Below are 18439 nucleotides of genomic sequence, written 5' to 3'. Positions count from 1 at the left end.
ATACCTATTCAGTTGTGTGAACAGTTTGTTGTTGCAGATATGGTGGGGGGAGACAGAGATGTGTATTAAGAACTATGGTAACCTTGCTGTACGAATTGCTCTGACCTGTTTCCATCTTTATGTCTTTTAGGCAAGATGTCACATGGCCGGTTACCGGTGTATTCAGCAGATGAGAATGAGGTCATTGTCAGCCACCCAATGCAGCACTACCAGGTGAACTTTGGCAGGAGAGCCCATGAACAGCAGGAGTGGACCACCTTTTGGAATGAGATAGTCCACAGGGTCAGTGATGTTGGCCTGCATAACCACAGTTATGAGCAGGTCCGGCATCATTGCAGCAAAACAGGAGGGTCATGCTATCCATCCATCTCCTTCTGACACATGTTGAGGAGCTCCTCGCTAGCCTCGTGGCTCCTGACCTGCCGCACATGCAACAACTGGCAGAGACCATAGTGGAGGTGGGTGTTACCCACACACCAGCTGAGGAGCATGCAGGTAAGGCCACAGGGCGCATCAGTAGACCGCTATTGCATATGCATCCACATCTATACAGGTAGATAATGCATATATGAGATGTCAGATATATATATAGTCTGTTGCTGCGTAGTACTAATAAACAGATGTGCATAAGTTGTAGTATTGTGGACTTGTACTGTTGATGTACTGTAATGCTTCACCCACCCTGTACAATGCCACAGCTGTGGCTACTGACATCTCATCTCTCACAGACTTATGTAGGTCCCTCTGGTATACCACAAAGGCAGCATCCTGTAGCTGGTGAGTATGGTTTATGTTAATGCTTGCCAATGCACAGGTCATGTAATGGCTATGGTATATTCCATGCACACATCTAACACACCTACCCATAATGCATTCTGTACATGTTCACGTATTGTTGTTGTTAACTGCACTGCATCGCAGTGATGACCATGATGGTGTATCTGAAGGGTATGTCAGACACCTGCAATATAACTAACATCCTGTCATTGTGAAATGCGTCCACAGGGATGAACATAATGGTGGGATACATGGCCTACAGTAGGGACATGGGTGAAACATCACCCTTATACAGTGCTACAAGAGTGTATATACCAGTATCACAATGGCAACTTTTACAAATGTACACTACGGTATATCATTGTACAGTGGTCCACAACCTTTAAAACCCGCAATGTGGTCCCAACATGAGCAATGAGTGTGTAATACGGCATCGTAGGTTAGGGAAGCAAATATGGGGAATACATACCTTCACAAACACTAGAAGCATATATCTGTATACACTCCAGATAAAATATAGTGGAAGCAGCTGTTGAGATTCAGACTGCATGCATTTGTCATGCAAATGCACCTTTCAGCAAGTGCACGTACCCAATGTCACACCATGTATTGGCTGTCGAAGACGTTTGGCCATCAAATGTGCACACTTACCTGCAACAGAGGCAGGCGTGGCTTGCACACATTTTACATAACATGGCATGGGCCCCATACCGAACAGGTAGCACTCATGAGCTGGACATGTAGCCATACCTTACCATTGAATATGCCATGGCAAACAGTGCAGACAGTTATTTATGTGGCAAGGATGTATGGGACAGGAATGATGTAGGAAATAAAGAGATGGCCATCCAAGGCAAATTATGACACATGTAGCAAACAGGTCATGCAGGCTTCCCAGTAACATGCCACAACACTGAGGAGGTTGCAGGAATGTCCAACAAGTAATGGCTGTACAGTACCCATGTCAGCAATTGCCTGGACTCTGCAGGCGTGTGGCCTCTGAGTTAGGGTAATCAGATGTGACAGTTATACCACAGGAAACATCAGGCAGGCCTCTCTACAGGTAGTGTATGCATAACAGAAGTAGTTCCCAACAGTCAAGCATTGCAATGTGTACTGCTGTACCATGACCACGTTGGAAACCTATAGACTGTATCATGTAAGATACATGTGCTGCACAACCAAAACCTCACCCCACCTCAGGCCCACCATCCCCATCTGTACTGTGCTGGTGCCAGTGTACAGCTGTATCTTTGCCATTCATTAGCTGGGACTAGACTGTTATACATGGTTTTCAGTGTTTGGGATACTGCAAACTGACACACATGTGTAGGCCATAGTTGTCAAGCATCTTCAAAAAGGCTGAAAGTGGGGAGGGGGTGTCATCATGACACACCAGTGTACTGCAGCAGGGATCCTAAGGATGTTATGAATCACTGTATCTGCACACAGTCAGGTTCAGGAACTGTGGCAGATGTAACCCTGACTCCACAGCAATAGTGGCGGCAGTGTGTGAACTCCAAGGGATGTGCACATGAGTTGAACTTGCAATCATGCAGAGTTGGGGACATGTGAAGGACAGACTGACCATATACTTGCAAATGCAGATGGCCCATTCTAGTATTCCCCTGCCAGGAATAGTGACTGCTGTAGTACTCATAACAGTAGCTGCAACAAACCGTCATGATATGGGCGTGCACACATATGCATCCACAAAGTGAATGCATCGTGATCAACATCAGCACAACTAACACATTTGTTAGACACTGCATGTGAATGTACAGGACATATGTCACATATCAGGCTCATGTAATGTTAACATATGCAGTGATGTGGTGCCATGGCATATCAAGGAAGAGGGCACCATATCAATAAGGGTGTGTACACTCCCCATAGCCATGGTAAAGTCTGATGGTTGTTAGTGTAATAGTATTGTATTGGTCATACATGCACAGCTGATGTTGAGATCTGTAAATCAGACATCAGGCATTCACAAATGACATCTGTCCACATATTATCCCAGGTATGTATTGGGCAAACACATAGGGGCTGTGAGTATTAGAGCAGACATATCTGACACAGTAATACACATTCAGCAATGGTGTGTACACCTGTGAGATATGGTGCACAGTACATGGTAGGGTGCAGAACAGGTACACAGCAATGCTGCGTACATGGGTGCAGTGTTTTCCAGGGGAAGGGCCATCACTTACTAACACAGGCCATGCATCACACATGTATACTGGATTGACTATAGCTGCACGGCATGCTGTTGCATACCATATGCTTGCTGGTCCTGAACTGTTTGAAAGTTTCTGTGAGGCCATTTTTGCTTGGGCTGGAGGAGGGTCTCTCTCTGTTGATCAGTGGCAGTGACTAACATTGAGCAGCTTCCCTGCCCCCCGTAGAGGTGGTTACTGACTTGAAACTGTAGTTTTATTGGCCACTAGGGGTCATTTCCATAACTCCTTCATCTTCCTCTCTTAAAACCTAGTTGCCTCATGGTTTGGGCGTCTTTTCAGGCTTGTTGGCTGTTGGTGAAGCACCCTCCAAGAGGAAAAAACGCTGAGAGGAGAAGGTAGCCACTTTTGAGATTTTAAGTATTTTTTCTCTGTTTATTTGCTAAGTTTTTCTGCATAGCTGCCTAGCTTGAGCATTTTCTGGCTTGTTAAACTTGATTTCTGTATTAGTAGCTGTATTTAGAGCACAACCAAAAGCTGTTTGCTGAATTTCCTGTTTGCACTTAATTTTAAATTTTTTTTTTCTTAAAACTTGCATATTTTCTGTCCTTGACCTAGCACTCTTGTGTGGGGCCATTTACTGCACTGTTATAACTTGATATTACTTGTGAACCTCTGCTATCTCTGTAAAAAAACAAAAACAAAAAAAAAATCTTGCTTTTTTCCCACTTTTCTGAGTGTTAAAAAAGTTCAGTTACAGGCTTGCTGTTCCTGAACTGTTTGAAAGTTTCTGTGAGGCCATTTTTGCTTGGGCTGGAGGAGGGTCTCTCTGTTGATCAGTGGCAGTGACTAACATTGAGCAGCTTCCCTGCCCCCGTAGAGGTGGTTACTGACTTGAAACTGTAGTTTTATTTTCCCTTTGGCGTCTATTCCAGCTTCTTTCCAGCCCCTTCTATGAAGCATGCTTTAACGTGCTGTAGCGGAGTTGCCACTAGAGCAGCATCGGGCAGCACCGGTTAAACAAGGTTAAACTCTTTCTGGCTCCAGAAAGTCTGTTCTTCAATTTTTCCCTTAGAACTGCTCTGTTAGGAACCTAAACAGTTTACACCTACACTAAAAAGTGCAGCACTTGTTCCAAATAGCTTTTTCTCCTCAAAAAGCTCAGCACTTGTCTTATAAGCATATCCCTTGTCTTATAAGCATTCTCTTTGCAGGTCAAGCACTCCTATATTATACAAATCTCTCACTAGCAAAACCCCCCAGGAGTGTCCACTTCCCTGCTAAGCCCACTACTTTTCTGTCTCATACCAACTCGTAATTCTTTCTAGCATGTCGAAGGGTCAGATGCTGGCGTCCTCTCCTGCCCAGTTGGTGAATCTGGGAATTCTGAGACAATGTTAGAATTGCCTCATGTACACGGACAACCCTCTCCTCCTCCCACGTAACACTAACACTTGTGAGAGATGCAGCTATTTAGCCAGACTGGAGGCTGAGCTCTCTCAACTCAGGACTGGCAAGACCAGGCAGGAGGAGAAGGCAACTACACACACCACAATACCAGTCTCACATAACTCAACCACACCACTGAATCAAACACATAAACACACTAAGACATACTGGAGGCTCTGAGTAAAAATTTACCTAAACAGCAGAGGCCTCCAAAGCAGACACCCAAGCAACTGCAAACTCAATACACCACACAAACAACACATAAACAACAAAATCAGTGTGCAAAGCAGTCACTGCCCTTAAGGCCAAATACAACACCAAACATACTTGTCATAGGTGACTCCATAGTCAGACACACTGATGTCCCGCTCACCAGACTGAGTAAGGAGAAGGTCACAGTAAGCTGCCTGTCGGGCTAGAATCCGCCACATAACACAAGCACTCAGGTCTCTCAACAGCAGGTACAAGTATGACTCAGTCATTGTCCACGCTGGTGTCAACGACCTGAGACGCACTCCTTGGACTACATGAAAGAGACATTGAGGAGCTCTCTGATTATGTAGCCTAGGCAGGTATGACCCTGACCTTGAGCAGTATCCTACCTTCACCTAGAATGATGCCACAATACAGTGATAAGATGATCAGCTTTAATAATTGGCTTAAATTCTGGTGTCATTCAAAGGGGATCCAATGTCTGTCTGCCTGGGATGACATGCTGGACAAGCCACGCTGCTTCGCAAGGGACGGCTTGCACCTGTCACCCCTAGGCTTCCGGATATTGGCAAAGGCTCTTGCCACCCCCATAGTGCCTTTTTAGGCAAGGCTCAAATTCTAAACCTACCACCCTAGAACACAAAAAAGTAAAAAAACTAAGGGTAATGCTGCTTAATGCCAGAAGTCTCAATCTCAAGATGCATGCACTCGAGGCCCTTCTCAGTATGGAGAACATCGATGTCTGTGCTGTGACAGAAACCTGGTTCAAGGCTCCAGAGAGCACCCCAGCACTAGCAGGTTTCACCTCATATCATGCGTTCCGGCCCCAAAATCCGGACAACACCAAGAAAGGAGGGGGGGTGTCCATTTTCATAAAGGACACCCACACCTCAAGGTTGGTGGCAACGCACGATGCATCGGAGACCATCCAGGTGCATTTAACCATAGGCAAGACTGCTCTGCAATTTGTAGCATGTTACAGGCCACCCTCTCAAACTCAGGAACCTCACATGGCCTTCTTGAAAACAATGGAGGGGATAAATGTATCTCCAAACACCATCATACTAGGTGACTTCAACTACCCTAATATAGACTGGGAACACTACTCAAGCCCAAACACTCTAGCCCAAAGGTTCCTGGAGTTCATAAACTCAATTGCCATGGAACAACTAGTCACCATCCCCACAAGAGGAGAAAACATACTTGATCTCATCATCACGAACATGGGATCGCAATGTTCAACACCGGAAGTATACCCCTCACTGGTGAGATCAGATCATAAACTAATCTCGCTGGAGGTCCTCATCCCGCCCCCACCTGAAATAAAAAGACCACAGTGAAAACTTCTCAAAAGCCGACTTCACACTTCTAAAACTAGTGTGGTCTCCTTTAAGGCCCCTGAGCCAGTGGTAAACATTACTCAAACCGCTGAATCACTTACAAATGCCTTCTACCAGCACCTACAGGACTGCATGGATCAGGCAATCCCAAACAAAACTAAGACTCTTTGTACCAAAGGCAAGCGTCCAGTCTGGTGGACCCCAGCCATAAACAAGCTCTACAACAAAAGGAGGAAGCTACTACAAGATAGAGCAAAATCCTTGAAAGGTAAGACACCTTTGATCATTATAAGTAAAAAACTAAGAGCTCTCATAAAATCATCCAAGGCAAATTTTGAGAGAAAAATCGCCAAGGACTCAAAAGACAATCATAAGGCCTTCTTTAGCTATGTTAGAAACCTAGGAGGAAACTCCCAGATATGCTCAGAATTAGTTCAAAATGATGTGAAGATTACTGAACCTACACACATTGCCAACATACTGGCTGACAGGTTCAGTGCAAACCTCTCCCCCCCCTCCCCCCCAAAAGGAGAGATATCTATACCAGAGGATTGTAGCCCCCCCAAACATCTCCAACGCGCAGGTGAGAACTGCTCTCTCCAAAGCAAAAACACAGCATCCATGGGACGGATGATGTCCCGGCTGTGTGCTCCACGAACTCAATGAGGAATTAAACCCGCAGTTAGGACAGCTGTTTAATCTTAGCCTCACCTCAGGATGCACTCCAAGGAGTGGCGCACGGCGACTGTGGTCCCACTTCACAAGGGCGGTGCCTCCACTGACCCTGGAAATTACCGTCCCATTAGCTTGACAAGCCTTATCTGCAAAGCCATGGAGAGGATCATAATGGAACTCATAAATAAAGACATAGGGAACTTGCAGACTTTGGATCCAACCCAGTTTGGCTTTGTCAAAGGCAGATCATGCCTTTTAAACTTAGTTGACTTTTTCGAGACAGTCACCAAGGCCATTGATGACGGAAAGGCAGTTCATACAGCCTACCTTGACCTGGCAAAGGCCTTCAACACAATACCCCACTCAGGTATCATCGAAAAACTCATCAGCTTGAATGTAAACCCATACATCACAAGATGGGTTGCAAACTGGCTAAGTGACAGAACCCACAGGGTCAGAGTTGCTGGAGCCATGTCAGACTCAAAGCCTGTCACAAGTGGTGTCCCACAGGGCTCAGTCCTGGGTCCACTCTTGTTCGGCATCTACTTTTCTGAAGTACAAGCAAACACAGGAGGGTTATGACTGACAAAGTTTGCAGATGACTGCAAACTGGGCCGCATAGTCGAAAACACATCTGACACAGATATCCTTCAGAAGGGCCTCACAGAAACGGATAACTGGTGCCAGAGCCATGGCCTAAAGTTAAATGCCAAGAAATGCATAGTCATACCCTTCGGAAAACAAGGTTACCCTAGCTACCATATAGTTGGCAATCCACTGAGCACAGAAGAAGTCATCAGGGATCTGGGGACCCAGGTTGACAGTAGCCTTCGTTGACACTCATGTTGCTAAAGTAGTTAGGAAAACCTTCTACATTGCCCACCTGATCATGAAGGGATTCACATCTAGATCAAGGGAGGTCATCGTCCCCCTGTACTTATCACTCATTAGACCTATGATTGAGTACAATGCCCCATTCGGAATGTATCTGACCCGACACCTGCAGCAGCTGGAAAGGCCCCAAAAGTTCCTCACCAAAAGGATGAAGGGTCTCAAAAATATGTCTTATGCTGCTCGACTGAAAGAACTCCAGCTCTATTCAGTCTCATACCGCTTGCTCAGAGGTGACCTGTGCCTGACATATAAGGCCATGTCAAACCCTGATTTGATGAATATGCTTCACCTCAAAAAATCTAGATCCCTCAGAACCACAAGGGCGGGAGACTTAAACCTTGACACGGTTATTAATAGAACGTGCTGGAGGGACAGATTCATCACCCAGAGACTCCCTATGCTGTGGAACAAAATCTCGGTACATGTGAGGCAGAGCACCTCGCTGGCCTTGTTCAAGAGGAATCTTGACCAATGGATGGGGGATCGCAGATATACCCCAGGGATTACTTCAGTGTCACTGCTTGACAGAGGCACAGCAAAATAATAGGCATAGTTTTATTCAAACTAAAGGGGTGGCGAAAGCCAAATAACTATGGGCTAGGCTTATAAATGCCCTTGGGCAGATAGCCTAGTATGAACCTATGAACCTATGAACCTATATGTTATGCATGTTGACAGATGGGTAATGGGAGGTCTGTGTGTACTATGCTTGTGCAACCTCACCTGTAGGTGTGTGTGTGGGTGGGGGAGTTATTTTGTCTGTAAGTGCATTCTGGTGGACAGGAGGGAGTTGATGCATGTAGGTTGTGTGTGCATGTGTGTGTGTTTGTGTGGGTGTCCATGTATGCATATGTGCGATTATGGGGAGTTCATAATTCATTACTTCCCTTTGGAATTGTACAGTACATGGGCATGGACTGACACATGAGACACCAGGAATACTTGTCTGATATGTAATCTCAGGACAGCTGATAAATTAAAAAGGCCTGTAGCATGGAACATGCATTGGGAGGGACACTAGACTCCAGGCATACCATTAAAATTGCTATCAGCAGAAGGGTGAATGACTACCCACGTATGCTGCACTACAGATGCATTGGGGAATTACTAGACAACACCAGGGAGTGTATCCATAAATTACTGTTGTCCACATAATAAGTCGATTGAGCAGCAGATCCTGCATCTACTGAGCAATAGTTACATATGACACTCTAGTGCGTGACATTATTGAGTGAACGCAGTAACCTCTAAAATATGGGGGCAATGCTCACGATGTCCGGACATTCCCAGGGTGAACACTGGATGGCAGCATTGACACCTTCTAAAACCTACTCCAATCAAGTCAAAGAGTTAGTAGAGTAACAGACCATGTGTTGTGATCACTTATTTAGGCATTTAGAAGACTGATATGTTAATGAGTGGTATTAATTAGTGTATGTTACCAAGGGTGATGCAGGATGGTGAACTTATGTGAATAAACTTGAGACTGTCTGTAAACTCAGTGACAGGTAGGTAGTTGAATTTCAGTGTGTGTGTGTGTGTGTGTGTGTGTGTGTGTGTGTGTGTGTGTGTGTGTGTGTGTGTGTGTGTGTGCATGTGTGTGTATATGTGTGTACTGTTATACAATGCCATAGAGGTCTTAATGTGAATTTTTGTTTTCCACTCACAGGTGGTGAGGTGGGTCAGGGTCCCTCCTGCATGCAATCTGATGTTAGTGTCCATACAGACACCAAAACTTATGATAGGACTGCTGAGGCACAGGCAGGGATGTCAGAGGCTGAAACTGCACCATTTTTGACATCCCCCTGTTAGCCACCCCAAGCCTGCACAAAGTCACAGTGCCTATAGATACCCCATCACCAGTGGCCACAGCAGAGGGACAGTTGACAGTTGGTGGCAGTGCACAGGAGAGTGTGATATCTATGCCTGCTGTGTCTGGACACAGCAGGCATAGCTGGATGCCTGGCAGGGCACCACATAGGCAGATGTACTTGAGTGCTCGTGGGAAGGCTGCTGGTCATCATGCCCCTGGCAGAAGTGCTACAAATGGTACCATCAGGTGCATGTTTCAGACTGTCATGGGAGTGCAGGCACGTATGGAACTGTAGACCAGACAGGGTCTAAGGCTGCAGACGGCTGCTCTCTTATCTGTAAGTGACAACTTTCATGAATTTGCAGGTGCCCTCCGCAATTATACTGAGGTCATGGATAGATGGTTGGGTGAGATGGTGGGCCTCATCGACCATGTCTTGTCTGTGCTCGAACATGTGGTGGGAGTGGGGTGATGGCCATGTGGATGTAGGCCAGCAACACCAACAGCTGGTGGTCAACATGGACATGCAAGGACACCAATGTGCTTCTGTAGTGGCAGTAGCAGCCCCAGCACTGCAGGGGGGGTGCTGTTCACACCACACCACAGCAGGCTATGTGCACGTGGACCTAGCCAGTCCCAGGAGGGATCTGGTTCCAGTGGACATCTGTCATCATCAGGTGAGAGTAGCACATTGAGGCCTGTACCTGGACGTGCCCATAGAACTCCTGGCAGTCACAGTCCTTGTGTCCATGGCTAGAAGTGGTGAACTGCACACCCTGCCAGGTATAGTCTGCAGCTGTCCAAGACACCTGTATAGGGCAGCCACATGGCAGAACTTTGTGCATGCATACCCACACACTATACAAATACACCTAGGGCAGCCAAATACCTGCACACATCACATCACCACACCCATATGACCTAATTACACCCCTCACCTACATGTGGTGTCATGTGTATGGCCCACCCTTGGCCTCTGGCAAACCAACAACACACCCTGTGCATATGATGATACCTGTGCCACATCCCTGTCATTCATAACATCAATGCAAGGACAGGCTAATATGGTTCTGATGCACACAGTGACTGTACTGCAGTGTACCAATGTATTGCTGTGTACCACGTTGTCAGCAGTAATGTGTAATGCATACATGTCAGGTAGTGTAGCTGTCCACCATGATGTATTATACCTGTTAGTAACAATGAGTGATTGTGGTCTTCATAATGTTATCCATTTGTGTTGTAGGTGTACATTTATCAGCAGGAGGATGGTCTGCAGTCATATTCCTCAAGGGGTATGGCATTGTGGTGACACCATGGCTGTGACATATCCTGGGTACTGTTGAACACATATTACAGGTCTGTATAACAATTACTGCCTGTGCCACATGGACAGGTGACCCCCGGGACATACATAATCAGCAACCTAATGTAGATCCATCCACATACAAGTACATTCTTACTTGGCAATACTGGGACTAGACCCTACCTAGATATGTAGTGCTAGTGATGTGTATCGCTTTCATTGTGCGGTGGTACAGCGGTAGCATTGTTGCCTCACAGCAAAAGCTTCTCCTGTTCAATTCTTGGCTGGAGTGGCTTCTGTGGGGAGTCTGCATGTCCTCCCCATGGTCAAGTGGCCTCCGAAAGACATGCATGAATGGGCGTGCCTTTGCTGAAGGTTGGGCGTCGGGCTGGCAACTTGGCACCATCAAAATCTACTGCCAATCATTAACGGACTGGAGTTCCGCTGTGGCGACCCCTAACCAGGAAAAGCCGAAAAGACAAACAACAACACAGGGTTTAGGATGAGTTGTGTTCCAGGTTACATGTTACATGCAGAACATCCCCAGACATGTACAGTATTAATGGGGGATGTAATGGTTGTATATGAACAATATATAGTGTGACATACCATCATATACACATTAACAGACACATAACAGGCAGACAGACATCTGAGAGACCTGGGGCTATCAGTGCTAACTAACTTGTCAGTGTGTCCAGTGTGTTACAGGTATGCTGCACACAGCACATGTATAACTGGGCTGGATTGTGTTATCAGTTACCTGTATGGTTGATGGTGACAGTGGTCACCATACAGTGGTGCATGGGACATGTACTGTGGGTACTATGATGTAATGACAGTGTACAAAGCACCCACACCCCACTATGGATATTGTGCACACTGGAACCCATGATGACACTCTGACATACCCATCATCACCCTAACCATGACTGCAATACAACCCAATGTCCATCACAACAGTGATAATACAGGGATATGCAACTAATGCACATGCCACAGGCATAGCAGGGTGATGCATTGTCATGCCTCACCTATGGGCAGCAACATCACTATCCATAATACTGTGTGGCAATGTGTATTGTAATAGGATTATGTGTTCTTGGAATGCTGTACTCTACAGATATACACACATGCACACATGCACACACTTGCCAGAACTCAGTGGGTATTCCATGCCTATCAACTCATTTGTACAACACTGTTGTGCTGGTACTGTAAAGCTCAGGTAGCCATTAGGAAGAGGAGCATAACAGGGTACATGTAATGTCCGGTACAGCTGCAGCCACATCAAACTATGTCAATGGGTGTTGCAGTGTGTGTGAAGGCCCTCGTGGTATTCCCAGCTACAGGTGCACTAACACACAGACACTGATATCCTCAGTAATGCACACGTACACATTTATCAGTACTGTGGTGCATCGCTTCAGGTGGTCATATGTGTGTACCTGGCTATTGACCATGGAGAGATGGGAAGTGTAGGGGGTGTGTGTACAGTGGTATCATGCCACCTGCCATGTACCAGCAGGCAACCTATCTACAGACACCACTATGGTGACCCTCAGGGTGAGAGTGACATGCATCAGCCAATCCTCTGGGTGCCTCCTGCAAATGGCCACTGAGCTGATCAGATTGACATGTATGCAACATGTATTACAACACATGGTTAGTATCTGTGATGGAGACCTGTACCAAGCATGTTCTGTTGACTCTGGTAGTGTAGTGGAGGTACCTGTGGCATGTGGTGCGTACATGGTGTTGTGTCCTATCTGTGCCAGTTATAACACAACTGGGCAGATATGTCAGTGTCAGTCAAGCATAGGTTACCTGTGCATATCCAAGCTGGATACCTGCCATCTGCACATCTGTACAGGGACTGACAGATAACATCTTGCCAATGAGCTATGCAGTTGGATGAATGTGTCGATAGATAGACGTCTGACACCAATATGTATGCCATTACTACATGTTGGAAGCTCCCACAGACATGTGCTGTACGGATAGTAGTCTAGAGTTACTTTCCACATGTTAGATCATTATCCAGTAGGGGATATATACTGTGACACAGCTCACACACCAGGAACATGACAGTGAGGCCTTAGAGTCCAGTTATGTATACAGGGGTGCTTGTTGCCAGTACTACATTTAACAATCTACGCCTACGTGGGAAAGCACTGTCAACAGTAGTAACGGCATGATACACTACATGCCAGTGTGATGGCATGTAACCTGGGCTACTAGTCTTGTATGAAACACATTCACATGGATAACAGTGATATACATGTCTTATATACTTGACTGTCCCCGACATGACACTACCACCCCTTGCTACTGTAATGACAGCACATAGACACATGTTTTGTACATGGCATTAAATATACTTATTACAGATGTCATTACCCTGCTATGTTTATGTTATCAGACTGGGATGTGAGCACTGGTTACCAGGGCTAAGCCATGCTTAGCAGGTGTCAGCATTGCTGAAATGTGACAGCTAATCTGATTTGTGCACTGGAAGTGAAGCCTACACTGTGTAAGCGCCCATATGTTTAACCAAATGTTTGCACCATTTAGCTTCGCGCAAACCCATGCAAACACACTTAAAGCTGCTCAAAAGTGCCTTAACCACTCTGTATCCAGCAGCCCTTGTTATACCCAGCAATAAAATAAACAGCCCTTGCAAGTCATGAACCCAGAACTCTGTACACTAGATTCACAATAGTTAACCACTACGCCATAACAGCTGTAAAGAAAGTTGTTTTTCCAGTATATCTGTTTGTACACATATTGAATAGTATTGAACAATTGCTGTAACTTCCACAATTGTGTAGTACTTGTTAGTGATATTGCTTTTGTATCACATATGTTGTTATATATAAATATACACATATCAGATACATATGGTGTGATACATCTGGTTAGGTATACACAGCAGTAATGTTTACACATGACAAAGATATGGATATCTACATATACATATGTGGATATATGTCTACATGTACATACACATATATATTCATATATATCTATTTATACACATCTGTATAGTGCATCATATATATGGCCATTTATAGATGTGTGTGTTTGTGTGTGTGTGTGTGTATGTATATATATATATATATATATATATATATATATATATATATATATATATACATGTACATCATATATGTACAAATATACCTATTACATCATATATGTACAGATATACCTATTTATGTCGATATATATGTAGATATCCATAACTATATCTGTCATATATATCTATATGTATATATATATGTATACATATATATATATATATATATATATATATATATATATATATATATATACGTGTAGACATATATAGCTGTGTATATGTATACACACACACACACACACACACACACACATATATATATATGTGTGTGTTTGTATATGTATATATATATATATATATATATATATATATATATATATATATATATATATGTGTGTGTGTACATATATATATATATATATATATATATATATATATATATATATATATATATATATCCATATATGTATGTAGATATGTATATGTCTATATATATCTATATAGATATATGAATATATATATATATATATATATATATATATATATATATATATATATATATATATATATGGGTCTGGGTCTATTCACTGAAAGCACATTTCACTGAAACACATTTGACTGTGCACAATTCACTGAAAGCTCAATTCACTGAAAACACAATTCACTGAAACACATTTCACTGAAAGTTATATATGGCCTTTTCCCCACTGTAGTGCAACCCTGGATTTAGAATATATAGTAAGGGGGTGTGTGGTGAGCACCGCCCCCACATTGGGGGATGTAGGGGGTGCGTAACCCCCACCTATTTTAAATATTTTGAACTATACACATGGATATTTGCAATTTCAATTTTCTAAACTTAATATATATCCAAACTATGTGAGGTAATGCCCCCCACTCCCCCCAATGTGGGGGAGGTGTTCCCCACACCCCCTTACTTTATATACTAACTCCAGGGTCGCACTACAGTGAGGAAAAGGCCGTATATAACTTTCAGTGAAATGTGTTTCAGTGAATTGAGTTTTCAGTGAATTATGCTTTCAGTGATTTGTGCACAGTCATTTGACTTTCAGTGAAATGTGCTTTCAGTGAATAGTCCTAGACCCATATATATATATATATATATATATATATATATATATATATATATATATATACATATATGTTTACCATATGTCCAGAACATGGAGTGGAGTCCTACCTCAGCACCAGTAGTCTCAACCTCTTAGTGCAAGGGGATGTCATGTATGTATTGCAGGTATATGTAGACTGTTGCTACTGTAACAGGGGTTGTCTTAACAGACATGTGTGTGGGGAGGTCACATCTGTTTTTGACATGTATGCCATCTGTTACTGACTGACATCCTGAGGACATCATAGTACAGTACCACTGATAGCACAGTAATGATACTGTGGACTACAGCGGAGATATGACCAATATATGTGGACAGTCTGGCACTCTCTGGTCAGTCCAGAGGTGTACATAGATCCCCTTTGTGCGAGACATGTGGACCAAGCCTGACAATGTGGATGTTAACAGCCATGTACATGGGTATATCACGTAAATACTGGACTACATATGCTCACACAGTTTATGCATTCACACACGCCTGTCTCTCCTGACACATAATAACTATTGGTGCAGAGGTCACATGGCCACATACTACCCAGCTTGCCATGTATGTGTTCTATAGTCCATGACATGGACGGTGTCTGGAATGTGCACACGTCCCACATGCAGGTTCTGTGACATGTAGAACTGTACCTGGGGTGTCTGGGCCATGTTGTGTACACAGATTGTTATCATCAGATGTGCCATTCCTGGCCTAATGTGGTGGGAAATGGCAATGGACACCAGGTTGACCCTGCACCTACACTGACAGCATGATACAGGTATTCTCTGGTGTCAGTGGCATCTGTCCATCCAGGGCATGTGTTTAAGGCATGGTATGTCCTTTGTGGGTCACATTTGATGGCACTACAGTTGTTGCAGGCGTCCAGTGGGGAACATAGTGAAGGCGCACTGTCTGCAAATATGTGCCTATTGTAATGATGGGACAGGGTCCCATGCCCTCTGTCATCCACTGCAATCACACCACAGTTACTATCTGTGGGCAATATGCAGGGAACTACCAACAAACCGGTTGTTGCCTAGCCAAGTGTGTTTGTATATGAGACATGGGTTAAGACTGTTCCCTGGGTAATACAAGGGTTGCCTAAATTGTTCACCAGGCCTTGATGTCACATGTAGGGGTATGGATTGTCAACCCAAGCCTCTCTGCTGTTTGACATCTGTTATCCTTTTGAGGTGGACACTGTGACATATAATAGTCCCACCATATAAGAAATTTACAAAACCCACTCCACAATGAGTCCAGTTTTTACACACTCACAGCTACCTCCACAGAGGATACGAATGACAAACACATGCACACCGAGTCTCACAGTTGCCATGTCTGGGATTGGAATTCCTACCTAACTAGTACATCACACTACAGCATTACACAGTTATAGCATGCACCACGGAGATCACTGGACTATTTTTTTCCCCAAAGGTGTATTTCAAGGTGAATGACATCAGCAGGCTTGCCAAAAAAGGGCAATGGAGGTTGTATTGACTGTGAATGGACTCAAAAGCATTGCTCCCTACACAAACAAACAAGCACACAACCATCCACACTTGCCATCTCTAGGAATAGAACCCCTACCAAACTAATATATCATACTATAGCATTTCGCTGTTATAGGACACACCACAGAAATTATTGGGCTACTCCTTCCCCAAAGGTGTATTTCAAAGTGAATGACACCAGCAACCTTGCCAAGGTTGGGCAATGGAAGGTGTAATTCATAGGTCCATAGGGTCATGCGTTGATACTAGGCTATTGGTACTAGGCCCTATACATGCCTAGACATGACATTTCTCTGGCTATGACTTCCCACAATATATACTTCCCTGCACCCCTGTCTATCAGGGCAGCTGACATGATCCCTGGGGTAAATGTCCTATCTCCCATCCAATCGTCCAGGTTCCTTTTGAAGAGTGCCAAAGGGGCACTCTGCTTGACATGTGTGGGCAGTCTATTCCAGAGTCTGGGGAGTCTCTGGGTCAGGAACACATCCCTCCTGCATGTATTGTTCATTGTGATGCCAGGATTTGGATCCCTGGAGCATGTGGCTGTGAGGGTTTGGAATTCTCTAAGTGTAGCATGTCCAACAGCTGTGGGTTTGACATGGCATGCTATTTTAACCAGAGATCACCTCTGAGAACACAATACGTGACAGAGTATTGCTGGCTGATTTTCAGATGGTCAGCATAGGGCATCTAGTTTAGGCCTGTGGTCATTTTGTGAGGTATGTCTGCAGCCTCTCTACTTGTTGCAGATATCTTGTGAGGTACATACATAACAGGCCATTGTAGTCTGTACTGGATTTACTGAGAGATGCCTACAGTGGGACAATGGGCTCCTTTTCCTGGATGTAAAGCCCTTAGTGAGAGGTGTGCCACATAGGTGGGTTTCCTGACTGTTGTGGCAATGTGGATTTCAAAGGTGAGACCACTGTCCACCTGTGTCACTAAATCTGTTATCACACTTTAGGTGTTTAATGTACTGCCACCTATGTGGTACTTCACAGGTACATGTCCCTTCCCAATGGGGATAACTATATATTTCTTGGCATTGATCTTGGGGTCATGGCTCAGGCACCAAGCATGTCTTTCTGTAAGGCCCTTCTGTAGAATATCCACATCATATGTGGATTCAATATTGGCTCCCAGTGTGCAGTCATCTGCGACCTTTATTTGCCGGCGGCCCTTACTGTTGTACTGTACTTCAGAGCAGTAGATGCCGAACAAGGGTGGTACCAGGACTGAACACTACGGTACTCCAAATGCAACTTGTCTGGGGTTCGGGTTGGTGTCACCAACATTTACAGTGTGGATTGTGTCAGTACAGCAGTTGGCAGCCCATCAGGTGACATTGGGATTAATGGCCAGCATGATACATTTATCTATAATTCCAGACTGGTGGATGATTTCAAAGGGCTTGGTGAGGTCCAGATAGGCTGTGTGAACCATCTTACCCTTGTCCATGACCCTGGAGACAGATTCACAGTTCTCATTCAGGTTGAGGTGACATGATTGGCCCTTCACAAACCAAACCTGGTTAGGGTATAGTGTTTGCAGGTTACCAATGCCTTTGTTTTAATTTCCATGATAATACATTCCATGGCCTTGCAGAGCAGGCACATCATACAGCCTGGGCTGTATTTCCCAGAATCCAAGGTGGATTCCACCCTTGTGGACTGGGATAACTGTAGCTGTGTGCCACACAGTGTGCACGAAGCCTGAGGTGTGGCTATGATTAGACATGGCATGTAGGTGAGGTGCAAGTGCAGTTTGTAGTTCAAGTAGTACACAGCCCAGGATGTTGACTGGTCCCGTGGCTGCTGTTGTCATAGCTCTGTAGAGTGTGGTTTTTACCTATGTGGTCATTATTACTGGCATATGGAAATCTATCCATGTTGAGATGGGCCCTGTGGGGGTTGGGAGGGGACTGCAGTTGGCACTGAATAAATTTGCCAGTATATTGGCAATATCCCTGGGGGGTAGATTTGGTACCATCCTGTTATAGCCTACAGCAGTTCTGAGCATTGCCATTTAGATTCCTCACATAGCTTTGGAATAGCTTGCAGTTGTCTTTGGCATCT

The sequence above is a fragment of the Protopterus annectens genome, chromosome 5.part0 (genome assembly GCF_019279795.1).
Source record: "Protopterus annectens isolate FY-2018-M chromosome 5.part0, PAN1.0, whole genome shotgun sequence".
NCBI classification, from domain to species: domain Eukaryota; kingdom Metazoa; phylum Chordata; order Ceratodontiformes; family Protopteridae; genus Protopterus; species Protopterus annectens.
The sequence above is the reverse complement of the archived record's forward strand: the minus strand, read 5'-3'. Positions refer to the sequence as shown.